Genomic DNA, 13268 nt, shown 5'->3' with positions numbered 1-13268 from the left:
AAAATTTGTTTTTGTTTTTGTATTATATTAAATATGTTTTCCCAAATTGACATTCACTATTGAGAAGTATCAGCTATAAATGGCCACTACGCTAATTAATATATGTTACAGGATTAACCTCTCTTGTCAATATATATATTCTCCAGAACAATTTTAAAGCTAATTTTTAAATCAGATACCCGGATTTGTAGATCTTAATAATATATCAAATTCCTCTATGTAAATTTAAATACTATTAACCTGTATATCAATAAGTGCTATAGAATCCCTAATCTCAAAACAGTGTTATGAAATAATATTTCAAATACTTACAAATCTAAATGGAGATATATCAACCTTGCTATACAATAATTAATTAGTTAATCTGTAATCACAAAATCACATTTAAAAGTCTTACAAGTCAATTTTTAGATTCAAATAGTCTCTTTCTTTAATAAATCTTCTCCACTTACTACAGCTCCAGTCCAATAGTCCAAAAAGAGACCAGTAAATTATTCAGTTTCATCCGTGGAATATTTAAAGTTGTAATAAGATGATTTAATTCCTTACTTCAAGTCTCCCCCCATCTCAAGTTTGTCCTTCCAATTTTCCCCCAAATCCACAATTCAAATCTTTCAAAGTTCCCTTAAATTAAATTTGTTGTTCTTTCTTTTTTTTCTCCCCCCAATTATTGTCAGTCTCTCAGATCCCTCCGATTCTCCCAGCCTGAAGCCAGACTGAGAAGGGACTAGGTGTCTTTCCTCCTGCACAGCCCTTTCTCTGGTCAGAGCTGCAAGCAGAGGGCGAGTTGAGGCCCCAGGCTGCCAACCTTTCATTGCCCTCTTCAGCTGAACTTATAAGTGACCTTAATCTGCAGCAATGCCTTGAACTGCGCTGCCAGGAAAACCTCTCACGGTTTTCTTATGCATAGCAAACTGCTGTTGAAGGTATAAAGCCAGCCCACGATGCTACCTGTCCAGAAGGGAGGGGAATGACTCTCCCAGCCCTCTCTTGAGCTTGGAAAAGAAATAGGGGTGGTTCTCGGGTTGCAACACCAATTGACCCCGGAATATCCGTTGCTAAGCAGGGATGGGGCACCAATAAGAGATAGTGGGGCTTGATAACTAAATTGGGAAGTAAGAGAAAATAAAATCCCAGAAGAGAAAAGTTACAGCTTTAACAGGTTGGCTGCTTTCCAGAAGCAGGTTCTCAGGAGTTATCCTGTACACTTACACACACACACACACACACACACACACCCAGGAAAAAGTGGCTGGAACCCAGGGAGGTGAACTTTCTCTTCCTACTTGCACGTGATTTCCAATCCGCACCCCTCCCAAATCCTTTGATTTAGTTGCTTCTTCCGACAAACGGAGCTTCGGGCTCAGCTCCAGGGACAAGGAGTGTCCTCTTAGGGGACTTGAAAGAAAAGGTTTGGGGGTGGATCCTCAGAGAGAAAAGCTACCGATGAGCTCGATGGGAGTCAAATAGGACGAGATTGACATTTAAGGAAGCCCGGAATAAAATGAGAACATCTTCAAACGCCTTAGGATAGAACGAGCGTTGTTCTTCCGCCTTAGGTCGCTAGATGGCGCGCTGCAGTGAAGCCACACCCGGTACAGCTCAGCTATTCTAGGGAAGGGGCAGAGGCTCAGGTTTAACGGGTTTAAAACGATAGAGTAGTGAACTGCTACATGGGTTACAAAGGAGATGATGAGAAAGGCCGAGGAATTTTCTCTTCCGGCTCAGCCACGGGAGGCTGATGGCTTCGGCGGAGCCTCTTGTGCCGCTTGGAGGGTCGAAGCGGCTCCTGGGAGGTGAGCGGAGGGCAGGTCGGAGGAGAAGCCGGGAGCAAGTCCGGCCCTTTGGGTTCCTCCACGGCGGGGAAGCAGGGAAGGGAGAAGGCTGAAACATGTGGGCTGCTGCAGCATATTCTTCCCCTCCCCGAATTTTATTCCTCCGGGGCTGCAGGACTTAAAACTCCTGCCCGAGATTTTCTGCTGGGAGATTTAAAAAAAAAAGACCATTTATTTCGTATTTCTTAAACCCGCATTTTAAGCACCAGCTTCCTCGTCCCTGTTGATTCCTTGTGACGTGGCTGACCTGCGGTTTTCCTGGCAAGCGAGGAGCTTCATGGGCAAAGCGGAGGATGCTTTGTGTCCCGACTAGGGGTTGGGCACCGTTTCCTCTGTTAGCGTCCCCTCCCCTCCCTGAACTAAGATCAAAGAACTGGAGCGAATGCACTTTGGGACATTTTGCACACCGAGATGTGCATAGATTGTCATACATGAGTGTTTTTGCTCAAGCCAAAAATTTAAGTGAAGAGGGAGCTGGACTAGAGGACCTCCAAGGTCCCTTTCAATTCTATTCTGCTTGACTAATTGAAAAAGAGAACTTTGCATCAATATTTGATCTTGGATTTTGTTAGGCTTCTGTATGCCAAATAAATCATAATAAATGCTAGAGTAGAATTTTAGTGTTTGTTTTTTCATGATACTATTTGGGATGGGATGGGGTGGGGTGTTTTTTTTCTGCTTTCACATGTCCTGCAGCCATTGTTCAACAATAATGAAACTAACCCATTTATATTAATCTTACAGAGAGAGAGGATGCCAGGAAGAGCTCTCTGGACAACAGAGAATGAGAAGCAGCATTAAAGTAAAAATAAACCATCATTCAAAATATTTTCCAATTCCTCTGGAAAGCTTAAAAACTCTTCTTTCTCAGCAGATGAGAGATGAGGGAAAGAATAACAAGAACAACGTTTTGAGCTGGAAAAAAATAGAGCACACTGAACTGAAGAAAAACATTAAATGAGAAATCAAGGAAGATAATACACTGCTCAAAAAATAAAGGGAACACTTAAACAACACAATGTAACTCCAAGTCAATCACACTTATGTGAAATCAAACTGTCCACTTAGGTAGCAACACTGATTGACAATCAATTTCACATGCTCTTGTGCAAATGGAATAGACAACAGGTGGAAAGCATAGGGAGTTAGCAAGACATCCCCAATAAAGGTGGTGACCACAGACCCGTTCTCAGTTCCTATGCTTTCTGGCTGATGGTTTGGTCACTTTTGAATGCTGGCGGTGTTTTCACTCTAGTGGTAGCATGAGACGGAGTCTACAACCCACACAAGTGGCTCAGGTAGTGCAGCTCATCCAGGATGGCACATCAATGCGAGCTGTGGCAAGAAGGTTTGCTGTGTCTGTCAGCGTAGTGTCCAGAGCATGGAGGCGCTACCAGGAGACAGGCCAGTTCCTCAGGAGACCTGGAGGAGGCCGTAGGAGGGCAACAACCCAGCATCAGGACCGCTACCTCCGCCTTTGTGCAAGGAGGGACAGGGGGAGCACTGCCAGAGCCCTGCAAAATGACCTCCAGCGGGCCACAAATGTGCATGTGACTACTCAAACAGTCAGAAACAGACTCCATGAGGGTGGTATGAGGGCCCGACATCCACAGGTGGGGGTTGGGCTTACAGCCCAACACCGTGCAGGACGTTTGGCATTTGCTAGAGAACACCAAGATTGGCAAATTCGCCACTGGCGCCCTGTGCTGTTCACAGATGAAAGCAGGTTCACACTGAGCACATGTGACAGACGTGACAGGGTCTGGAGACGCTGTGGAGAACATTCTGCTGCCTGCAACATCCTCCAGCATGACCAATTTGGCAGTGAGTCAGTAATGGTGTGGGGTGGCATTTCTTTAGGGGGCCGCACAGCCCTCCATGTGCTCACCAGAGGTAGCCTGACTGCCATTAGGTACCGAGATGAGATCCTCAGACCCCTTGTGAAACCATATGCTGATGCGGTTGGCCCTGGGTTCCTCCTAATGCACGACAATGCTAGACCCCATGTGGCTGGAGTGTGTCAGCAGTTCCTGCAAGACGAAGGCATTGATGCTATGGACTGGCCTGCCCGTTCCCCAGACCTGAATCCAATTGGGCACATCTGGGACATCATGTCTCGTTCCATCCACCAACGCCACGTTGTACCACAGACTGTCCAGGAGTTGGGGGATGCTTTAGTTCAGGTATGGGAGGAGATCCCTCAGGAGACCATCCGCCACCTCATCAGGAGTATGCCCAGGCGTTGTAGGGAGGTCATACAGGCACGTGGAGGCCACACACACTACTGAGCCTCATTTTAACTTGCTTTAAGGACATTACATCAAAGTTGGATCAGCCTGTAGTGTTTTTTTCCACTTTTAATTGTGAGTGTAACTCCAAATCCAGACCTCCATAGGTTGCTAAATTTGATTTCCATTGATAATTTTTGTGTTTATTTTGTTGTCAGCACATTCAACTGTGTAATGAGCAAAGTATTTCATAAGAATATTTCATTCAGATCTAGGATGTCTTATTTTTGTGTTCCCTTTATTTTTTTGAGCAGTGTAGGATGATGCAATAAGAATGAATCAGCATAGCATGGGTATTTCCCTTTAAGACATGATTAAAGATCCCTTTAAGAGGCGTTTATATATTGCAACTATTAGAGGGTGTGGTTCTCTCTCCTTGTGTCCTGTATTTGTTTGCAGAAGTTCTCTGAGCAATTAAGAAGGAAGTTTGCTTACTTGTAAAGGTATTTTGCCTACCACATACATTTCTATATATATCTCTTTTAGATAAACCACCACTGTTTCTTTGTTTTTGAAAAAGTTTTTTTATTTTTACAACAAAAACAACAAATAAAACCATCTTTCAATTTTTCAGGGTGTCAGTTGGGTACATATATTTTGTGCGCATGATAATATGTATTTATTTGATTATATTCATAGACCATTCTAATCAACAATATCATATTCCATTATTATATTATTGGTAACCTTATTTCAATTTTATATCATTTTTCATAGACAAATCTCATGCTTACATAGTTATATTCATATTCCTACTCAGAAATAATCAATTATAGTATATTACTACTGTTTCCACATATTTCAGTTTCTTATTCTTCTATCTAACCATTCATAAAATAAATTCCAAATTTTATAATACTCTTTCTTCCTGTTCTCTGCCATTGTTAATCTACTCATTTCCATTATTTTCTTCATCGTTTCCTCCTCTGATGGAATTTTCTCATTTTTCCAATTTTGTGCAAATACAATTTTAGCTGCTGTTAATACGTTAATAATCAAGTATGTTATCTATTATAACTTTCAGGCAAACTCTGCAATAGAAATATCTCCGGTTTTAAATCTATATTGTTTTATCATTTTTTCCAACCACGTATTTATTTTAGTCCAATATCTTCTATGCTTCTATGCATGTCTACCACATATGGTAATATCTGCTGACATTTCGCCGATTTGTCTTTAAACATCTTTGCGATTCTTGCTGGGGGTAGATGCCGCCTGTAAAACATCTTATACAAATTATCTTTATAGGCCTCTGACATTATTAGTTTCTAGTTTCTAGTCCATAGTTTCTGCCATTTATCCAAATCTATCCCATATCCAAAAAATTTCCTCTATTGTTGTTGAGGTAATTCCCCATTAGGAGAATGAGCGCATACAGGGAGACGTATAGAGAGTAGTGTTGGAATAATACACACAGAGCACACAGATACACTGTACAGTAAATGTAGGTGTTCACTTCCAGAAGGGTTTAAGCAAAATTCAAGATAAGCAGTCCAAAGTCATTCACAAGTCAGTTTTCAATCCAGGGATAATCCAAATATCAAATTCCAGTGTCAAAAAACAGTTCAGTAACAAACTTACATCAAATGCAGAAATATCAGTCACTTAGAAGAAATGGAGCAACGGCAATACTTTCCAACAGAAAGAAACAGAGATACACTCACACTCTCTTCTGAGACCAAACAACCCAGGTTTCTGGCTCCATCTTATGGCTGTTTGAGAAACTACACCCAATTGCATGCTCTTGCATTCCGTTAAAGATATAGTACTAAAATGTCTATCCTAGCTTATATATTTCTAACCCAAATACCTGTTAGGTGACTTATATTCCTAACAATTGTTTCTTTGACTTGCTCTTCTAATTTCACTCGTAGTAAATAACCATATAATTTTTAATCATCCTCTCTTCAGTACCTGTTAAGATTTTATCTAATTCAGTCAATTCTTTATAAAACCCATCATCTTACTATCTTTTTCATACCTTGAATGTATTTGCAAATACGAATACCAATTCATATTCATCCCTTGTTCGTCTAGTTCTTGCTTTGTTTTGAGTTCACCCTTTTCCTTTAAGATTTCATTATATCTAATAATATGTTCCATTTTAAAAACATTTGGATATGCAAATGCCTCTATTGTCAGTAACCAGACTGGTATTTTCATATAATGGTACTCCCTTATTTTCTCCCATATTGTAAATAAAGCATCCCTTATATAATGTCTCCGAAAGTATCCATGTGCATTACTTTCTTTATACTATAAAAATGCATGCCATCCCTTCCAATGTTAACATTTTTCAATACAATCCATTCTTTCATCCACATCAATATTGCTGCTTGGTAGTATAAGTCCCAATTGGGTAGTCTGAAACCACCTCTCGTTCTAGTGTCCTGCAACAATTTTAACGTAATTCTTGTCTTTTTTCCCTGCCATATAAATTTCAACATCATTTTATGTCCTCAAAGTACTTTTTCTTCAGTCTTGTTGGAATTGTCTGGAATAATTATAATATTTTTGGCAATATGGTCATTTTGATCATCGCTATTCTCCCTGTTAAGGATAGTTGTACATTTTCCCATTTTTCCAAGTCTTTCGCAATCTGTTGTTTCAGTCTATCATAATTGTCCTCTTTCAGAGTTCCACATCTTGCTGTTATTTGTATCCCCAAGTATTTCACTTTTTTTGTGATCTGGATATTTATCCATTAATATTTTCTTTTGTTTTTCTATCATATTTTTCACTAAAATTTTAGTTTTTTCAGTCCTGCAACCTCTTCATATTCTTCTATCTCTTCTATCAGTGTAGGGCCTGTTTCCAACGGTTCTTCCAATATGAAAACCAGATCATTTGCAAATGCTTGTAATTTATACTCCTTTTTATTTTTATTCCCTTTATTTCTTTATTTTTCCTAATATTTCTATTCAATACTTCCAAAGTCAATACAAATAACAGTGGCGACAGCGGACATCATTGCCTAGTTCCTTTTTTGATGTTAATATTGTTTTTCAAGTCTCCATTTATCATCACTCTTGCTGTTTGTAATATAGCGCCTCAATTGTCTTAATAAATCTATCTCCAAAGCCCATCTCCTCCAATTGCAACAACATAAATTGCCAATTGATATTATCAAAAGCTTTTTCCCCATGGTATTGGTAAATTCTTTTTCTTTCAGAATTAAATTATTCAAAGTCCATCTTGACCTTTTCCTTTGTCCCTTCCGTTTGACCCATGTTGGATTATGGTCCACTCAAGTACTTGTTTCAATGTATGCTTCTTGAATATTTAAAATTAAATCCACTGACATCCAAATCATATCTATTCTTGACCATAATAAGTGTCTATTAGAATAAAATGTACATTGTCTGTTCTTGCTATTCAATTCTCTCCATATGTCTTTAATATTCAGTTCTTCCGCTATCTTAAGGATTTCGGCAGTGTCTTTCTTTTCTTTTTTTAAATTTACTTTCTGTGTTTTGTAATTCAATTCTATATTTACAATAGCATTAAAATCTCCAGGAATGCATATATATCGTATTCCAATTCAGTGATCTTGTTATGTAATTTTTTATATAATTATTCTTGTTTATCATTTGGTGCATATATTGCTATTAAAAGCATCTTTAGATTATTATCTGTTATTTCCACTATCAGTATTCTCCCTTCTTCATCTGTAAAAATTGGTTTAGCTTTGATTGTGTTCTTAATATATTGAACTACTCTGGTTTTGTTGTGCCAACAATATATATAAATTACCAATTCTAGGACAATTCAAAACATGTGCATGTTGCTTTTTAATATGCACTTCTTGTTGGCAAATTGTATCCATCTTTAATTTTTCTAATTTATGAAATGTTTTTTTTATTTTAGTAGCCGAATTCAGTCCATTTATGTTTATGGAGATTAATTTCTTTTCGTTTCAATTGTTTATAGTTTATATGTAGGATTTATTGTTCTTTGCTCTCTTGGTTCTTTGGGTTTCACTCTACCACCTACCACTCTTGTCCTCTTTTTTTCCTTTGGCCATTTCTTTGGCCATTTCCACTTGTATTTTAAGTTCCTCCTCTCTTGCTCTCTCATATTCCTTTTCTCTGAAGTATTCATTATAAAATAGCTCTGCTTTCTCAGTGGAATCCAATCTATGTCTTTGTTCTTGCTATATGAATATCAGGCCTTCAGGTATCAGCCATCTATAATTCACTTCTTTCTTGATTAGAATCTTGGTCAGGAATTGATATTCTCTCCTTAAAAGATACCTTAATTTCCTTTCCCTTATACTTCAGGGGGTCGCCTCTTGCTTTCTGTATCTAGTATATACTCAGAATATTCATCCATTCCATCCATCATTTTTTCTTTAGATATCTCCATGGCTCCTGCCAGAACTTCTGTCATTATTTCTGCAAGGTTTTCTCTCCTTTCTTCCTCAACGTTTTGAAATCTTAAGTAAAAATCAGCTTTGTCCATCTCCAGGCTATCATTTCTTTTCCATTATCTTGCCAAACTGCTATCAGTATCATCTGTTCCAAGCTCTTTATATCCAGGAGATAAGAAAAAAATAAAAAGTAAAAGGAAAAGTAGTCCAAATTTTGAATTTGGCAACAAAATTTAAAGTTAATCTTCTATTAATTATTATTTCAAAGTCCAGTCCAGTTTACCAGAAAAAAATAATAATAATCCAAATAAAGTTTGACCACTAGAAATATGTTCTATTTCGCTGCTGTTCTCCAGTACTCATCTATTTTTGTTTAAGAAAAAAAAAAATTCCCATCCCAAACCAACACACTTTCTCATCCAATCTTCTTTCTTTCCAGAGCTGTCACAGCTTTCTAGTGGCTTTAATGACCGTGTGGGGGTTTCAGTGGCTTTTCCAGGAGCCCCGGAATCACTGTCGTTCCACTGCAATACCAGTCCCGCCCTCCTCAAACCACCATTGTTAAACGTTTAAGTCTCTGTATGCTGTGTTTTGCTCCTGGGTTGTCTCACAATGGTAGTCATGCTGCAAATGCTGTGACAATATTTCCCTTATTTCTACAGTTTATTCTAGTTTTAGGTTGATCTCATCCATCCTTCCTATCCATCATCTCTCATTCTCTTGGAAGCTACATTTCTTCTCTTTTTAGCTTGCCTCCCATACTCCGCCCTTGGGTCTTTATATCTTTCATATTCAACCAAAACTTTATTTCCCACCACAATATTTTTTGCTGCCAGTCCACACATAGACCTGCCAAAACCTCTATCTTTTTTCTGAAGGTATCTTTTGGTTTATTCAATTCCATTTTTCTATCTCTATGTATATATTCACCCAACTTTATTTCACCCAACTTTATAATCTCCTATTCCAACTTTATAATCTTGTTCTGTTTGCAGTGTCATCTGTTCTGTCTCATGCTCTGAGTTTACAGTTTTCTCTCTTGTCTCCTGGGTTTTATTATCTTGCTACATTGGTCCTTGTTGCACATTTTCAGTCTTTCCAGTTATATTGTGTAACAAGTCCTTTATCTCTTTAGCATTCACCATCATCGTATCATAAATGTTTTGCAGTAGCCTTATAATTTCTTTTTGTGTCTCCAGTTCTTCCTGATGAGCCATCTTGCCTTATTTTTAAAAATCCAAGTAGTATTCAGTGTTCTTCAATAATCTGTCACCGCTCCAGGGTCTATTCTTTTTGAATTCCCAAAGCCAGCAGATTATTTGGTCTTAATATTGTTCATCAGGAGATGCCATAATTAAAATTCTTTGGATCCCACAATTAGTCAATGTATTTCATTTATACCATCCAGGGAGTTTTCCAAGTAGTTCTTTAAATCTACTTTTTCATTTATTAAATAGTTCCAGTATTCAAAAGTCATTCCAGTAGATATCCTCCAGGTTTCTCAAGGTTGGCCTCTAGTCATCATAGAGTAGATAAGTATGGAACAGTAAATAATGAAGCAAAATAGACCTCCAAATGTTATTTCCCCCTTATCAAAAATTATCCAGGGCCATTTTTACCAGTAGATGGCGCCTTCAGCTTAAAAATCAACATTAAAAGTGCACTTTCAAAAATCGACATTAAAAATCTAGTTTAAGTTTCTTTCTCATTAATTCAGACAAGATATCCATTAAACAGTCAAATATCCAGCACTTTGAAGCACTTTTTCAAAGTGCTGTCAGTAATATTTATACATTCAGTTTTTCTGTGTTCTATAGCTTTAGGTATAATTTTATTTATCCCGCTTTACTCACTTTATCCCGCTTTACTCATTCGCTTTACAACACTCCTGGTTGAAAGTCCCTTTCAAAAACCTCCTGACTGAAATGTGATGGGATAAGGAAGGAAGCGAACCCCATGAAAGGACTGAGGAGAGGGCCGCAACCTGCCTGCAGCCTGCGTAAGGTGTTGGGGGCCAAACCTTTCTCCAGCCCATGCTGAAGGAAGCTAAGAACTTCTACCAACTGGGCTGAAGCAGGAGAAAGACCCTCCCTGAGGCACCATTGGGAAAAAGCCGTCCAGGTGGCATCATAGATGCATCTTGTAGAAGGTTTGCAAGAAGCCAGGATAGTGAGGATAACCCCTTCTGGAAGATCAGCCTCCTCTAGACACTGCCGCTCAAGTGCCACACGGTCAGCTTGAGCATAGGGCACAGAAGCCTGTTGGAAATAAGGCCCAGATCTGCTTAAATCCTGAGGATCTGACTGTACAGCAAGAGCCTCAGGAGACCAGGATAGAGGATGGAAAGGCTCATAGATAACTTCTCCTCCCCTGGGAGGGCTTGGTTGTGGCCCATGAGTATCACCTGGAACATGCTGTAGTTGCACTCCCTTCTGTTGAATAGTTCTGTTGAACTGCCTCTCTAGAGCTGCATGTCTGTGCTTCTCTGCCCTCAATTCAGCCTGAGTTGCCTTCTTAGGGGCTGGAGCCTTAGCTTTGATTTTAGCAGCCACCTCCCTCTGGACTGATTGGGTGCGTTGCCTATGTCTTTTTCTCCTATTGGGCTTAAGAGACTGTTCCACTGGGGGAGAAAACTCTGCCAGAGCCTTATCTTGCTCCATTTGTAAAATAAAGGATCTTGCGTTGGAAAGAAGCTGTTTAGAAATTTTTCTATTAAGCCCCTTAGGGTATAAATGGCCCCCAGGCTTACAAAGTGGCCGCTCACCTCATGGTGGAAGGCTTGAATCCAAGATGGCCACTGACTACAGGAAAACAAGCTCCAAGATTGAAGAATCGCTCCTTAGACTATACAGAGCCTTGAGCGAAGTCAGCAAGGTAAAAACACAGCAACCAGCTACACGATCAGCTGGATTGAGCTCTTATCAGTTTGCCAATTGTGTTTACTATCCCTCTAAACTGCAGGCATGGGGGAGGTCTGCAGACGCTGCCCAGCTTGCCTGCACAGAGCTCTGTAAAGCTGCTCCCAACTTGCAGGAGAGAGAAATCCGGATGCTCTGCTGACTCCAAATTGCAGCCAGCTGCATTTGAATGCCTCCCCCCGGTGTGTGACAATTGTTTGAGTCTCTGCTGTGGGATTGTCCATGGGCAGTTGCTGGTATGCTTGTGCCAAGTCCAATTTTGCAAATATTTTTCCACTTCCCAAAGAGTGCAGTAAATGCTGGACTATGGGCACAAGATAGGCACTCGGATGTAAGGCCTGGTTTATTGTACATTTGTAATCTGCGCAGATGCACACAGAGCCATTAGGCTTTACTGGTGATATGATAGGGGTCACCCAGCATGCAAGATTCACACGTTCTAGAATGCCCTGAGCTATTAATTTATCCAATTGTTTATTGATTTTGGGTTGGAGTACAAACGGGACCCTTCAGGGCTTCAATCTAATTAGAGCAATTTTGGGGTGAAGGCCAAATGAGATACATATCCCCTTATACTTGCTCAGGTCTTCATTGAAAACATCTGCAAATTCTCTGGCAAGCTCGTCCATACTGGCATTCTGGATGGCGTGAATACCGGTCACCCCCAGGCCCAGAGACTCAAACCAATCCAGGCCGAGAAGGCTTGGCAAGGCACCATCTACCACTGTCGGGGTCAGTGGTCCTGCAAATTTTTTGAATGTCACCCTGAATGTGCTACTCCCTGGGACAGGGATACGGTTTCCCTTAAGTTGAATGCATTGCTTCTTCAGATGTGTCTTCGTGATCCCTGGCACCGCTTTAGGGATTGCTTTCCGTCATATGACAGTCAAGGCGGATCCGGTATCCACTTCCATATTGCACGACTTGCCTTCTATCTGGACCATCACCCAGTCCTTTTTAGCTTGGGGGAAACTGGACTGGGCAGTGGTGATCTGATAGACTCTTCTGTGCTCTATAGAATAGTTTTCCTTCTATCTGGGTTTCCTGAACCGTGTTCAGAAAACTGGCCACCTGAAAAGTTGGTTGTCCTAGGTGGTAAAGGGTTGGCTTGCTGGCTCGGCAGACCCTGGCCAGATGTCTCCTTCTATTGCAGTGCTGACAAATGGCGTCCTTAAAATGGCAGTTTGCTTGGGGATGATTTCCCCCACACCCTGCGCAGAGCAATCATCGTTCTTCTGCTTCTGGGGTTTGCCTCTTCTTTTCAATCTGTGTTCGGGAGATGTTGTCTTCTTCATCAGTTGCCCTTGTTCCGTGCTGTCATGGTGCACGCTAACTGCGTTTTGTGGTTAGGGATCTGGCCTACTCAGCTCTTTTTCGATTTTCTTCAAATCCCACCATCGTCGCCAGTGTGGAATAGTGGGAGATTGAAGAGACAGGAGCCAGATCTTCAAGTAACAACAGCTATTTATGGTAACAAGAACAGAACAACCCAGCAGCAGCCTGTCTGACAGCTCCCTCTTTTATAGGGAGTTGTCAGAGGGCTTAGCCAACCACAGCTCTGTATTTTCCCACCGCTGTGCTGCACTTTAGTGAAGCCTATGCTTCACTTGTAATATGTAACACAGTCCTCTCTTCTTATTAACCCACTGCTTAGGGGAAAAGCTAGATCTTCTTTGCTTTATGGAAGAGCAGGAGGATAAAGACATGCCAAACTTCAGCGGCAAGAGTGTTTCATAGGGCAGGGTCTGCAATGGAAAAGACTCACTTCCTAGCTCCTCTCAGATGACAATATTTAAGGGAAGGGGCTAGGAACGTAGCCACACTATCTGACCTGGTAGAACAGATGGATGCAAGAATA

The 13268-nt window shown here is 40.3% G+C and overlaps 4 protein-coding genes across 8 annotated transcripts in view; all 4 read left to right on the top strand.

The window, feature by feature from the left end:
• Positions 1-13268, top strand: part of LOC113450758 (uncharacterized) — a 107295-nt gene that overhangs the window by 49545 nt on the left and 44482 nt on the right. The window lies entirely within an intron of this gene.
• Positions 1-13268, top strand: part of LOC113452270 (uncharacterized) — a 116312-nt gene that overhangs the window by 86326 nt on the left and 16718 nt on the right. The gene's annotated exons all lie outside the window — the stretch shown is intronic.
• Positions 1732-13268, top strand: part of LOC113453709 (uncharacterized) — a 39348-nt gene continuing 27811 nt past the window's right edge. The window contains exon 1 of one of the 2 annotated variants that reach the window (XM_087928172.1): positions 1732-1796. The gene's annotated coding sequence lies outside the window, so the exon portion shown is untranslated. The remainder of the gene's footprint in view (positions 1797-13268) is intronic. The other variant, XM_087928175.1, reaches the window with a different exon arrangement.
• Positions 1743-13268, top strand: part of LOC113454332 (uncharacterized) — a 48319-nt gene continuing 36793 nt past the window's right edge. Inside the window, exon 1 of the mRNA XM_087928194.1 lies at positions 1743-1796. The gene's annotated coding sequence lies outside the window, so the exon portion shown is untranslated. The remainder of the gene's footprint in view (positions 1797-13268) is intronic.

The sequence above is a fragment of the Pseudonaja textilis genome, chromosome 2 (assembly GCF_049901715.1).
Source record: "Pseudonaja textilis isolate UNSWEBS1 chromosome 2, rPseTex1.2, whole genome shotgun sequence".
NCBI lineage: Eukaryota > Metazoa > Chordata > Lepidosauria > Squamata > Elapidae > Pseudonaja > Pseudonaja textilis.
This window is presented reverse-complemented; position numbering and strand designations above follow the sequence as displayed.